We start from the raw sequence: 2,470 nt of genomic DNA on the forward strand, positions 1-2,470 counted from the left end.
AAATCATAAAATAACTCCTCTTCACTTTTGTTGCTATCACTTTATATGGTATGATATTATCACCATGAAATTATGCAAGCTTTCTTTTTGTGAAAAGAAAAGTTGCTTATTCTACGAAAATGACCCTTTACTTAGTACCAAACTCGATTATTTTAGTAAGAAACTTTTTATTAATTTAGTTTTTCGCGCAATTATTTTTCAGCTAATCTTATAACTCAAAAAATCATCTTCCCAATTTAATTCCTTATTAATTTGTTTAAATAAATGAAGGTAGTTCTCTCAACATAATTTAATTGGGGGGGTGTTTTTGATAACTAAAATGAAATCGGAGATGATATCCTTTCAATCGGATGGAAAGGTATTCATATAAATGTGTGTGTGAGGATCACGAGAACTGGTTTATTCATTGCTCATCCACCAAAATATGTGAATAGTTTTATTTTTTTAAAAAAAAGAGGCATTTTAATGCGTACATGTATAATTCAAAATAAAGATAAATTTTTTAACTGTTAATTTTGAAAAAAAAAAACTGATTTTTTATTTAAAAATTATTAACTGAAAATTTTAAATTTAAATCATTGTACCATCTCTCACCATAGTGATGAGTACTAAAATATCATGTACTCCTCCGGTCTTTAATACAAGATTTATTTAACTAATTTAATTAAATTAAGGAAGTTAGGTAAGTTAGTTAGTTATAAAAAATATAACATATTTTTTCTAAAACACTATAATCATTTTTCTTAATATCCTCTCTCCTTCTTCTACTTGATTATGGTCGAGGGAGCATCTCTAAGGATAATTTAGGAAAAATTGATAAATATAAAAAATAGGTCTTATATTTAGAATCAAAATCAACTCAACAATAGGTCCTATATTAAGGATCGGAGGATTACTATACAAAACCTAACTCCTTACGCGACAAGTTACAATTGGTTAAGCAAATTATGTTATGCGAGTATAAATCAATATAGCATCAATACACAAAAATGTCGGCTTCGCTATACATGACCATAAAAGGAGGGGGTTGTGGTGTATTTACGTGGTATATTCAATAGCGATGATTTTAAAAGGAAGTCATTACTCATTAGGCTTGATTAAACTCCCATAATCAGATAGTATTGATTTTTGCTGTATCCAGAATTCATAATGTGAATACATATATAATTAACAGGTAAAGGTATATTTTTAGTTTAGTCCTTTAATTTTATACAGGTTCTCGTTTGATTTCTTAATTTGACAAAGTATCTTTTAGCTCTTTAACAATAAAACCGTTTACAAAAATGATAATATTAAAATCTTAAATATTAATAAAACATCTCAAATACAATACTAATATATTAAGTTTTTTTTCATAACAATCATGATTGTTATAAAAAATAATCATTCAAGTCTAATAATTTTAAGATTAAAAGACTAACAATATACGAGTACTTTTTAAGGTAATTAAGAGATCAAACTGAAATCTTGTATAAAGTTAAATGACCAAATGTATACTGTTACCTAATTAATATTATTCTCTCTGATTATATATATAAGATAAAAATATAATTGAATTACGCATATCAAAATATCAATGAAAATTAGTTAAAGCTAATAAACATGTAAGAAAATGTATTTATTTTATAATATACCTTATGAATTGACTGAGTGAAACAAAATAAATAGGTAAAAAAGATGATGGAGAATTTGGGGAAGAAAAAAAAAGATGAAAGAGAATCTACAAAAGAGAAAGGAAATATAATTCTTAGTTAACATGTGATAATTAATGCATAGACATGTAATTAATAGGTATAAAAATGTAAAGAATTAAATTTTCAGACATGGTGTAACTCATTAAAAAGGATTAACGGTAGCCAAAAAAAAATGCAACTTACATAAAATTAATTAGGAGATCAAGTTTGGCTCCAAATACAAGAGACTCTAATTTATTCTGAGCTCTGAATTTATAATTTTTTGAAACTTCTATAAACGAGAAGCTTTAATGGAAATAATTAAACAATGTATTTTAAGAAAACAAACACATTTTTTTACAAACAAGTAATGTAATTAGTTTTCTTAATTAGTTATCCCTCTTATATTTTGAATGAAAAGAGTATATATATATATATATGTATTATATTAGCTTACACCAGTAAAGTTTCTTATGGGTTTTGTTGTTTTGGTTCAAATTTTCTAGATCACATAAAAAACCAACCAGACTGATCATGATCGAACTTAAAACTGTTTTAACAATTGATTGGAGAGAGAAATGTGTTAGAAACATATAAATAATGAAATAAAGCAAGGGAACCAGACTAAATGTAGTGGGTTGAGGGTTACATTGATGTGGATGTAAGAAAACAGAGAGAAGCTTATTGGGAGAGGAACCACTTGACAACATAACACATGCACAGTGGTCACAAAAACCTTTGTCTCTTAATAGACTTTCGCATACGGCATATAAATAAAGTCAACACAATTTATTTTG

This window comes from Neltuma alba, unplaced genomic scaffold (assembly GCF_004799145.2).
Source record: "Neltuma alba isolate B1F8T4 unplaced genomic scaffold, ASM479914v2 tig00013207_pilon, whole genome shotgun sequence".
Lineage (NCBI taxonomy): Eukaryota > Viridiplantae > Streptophyta > Magnoliopsida > Fabales > Fabaceae > Neltuma > Neltuma alba.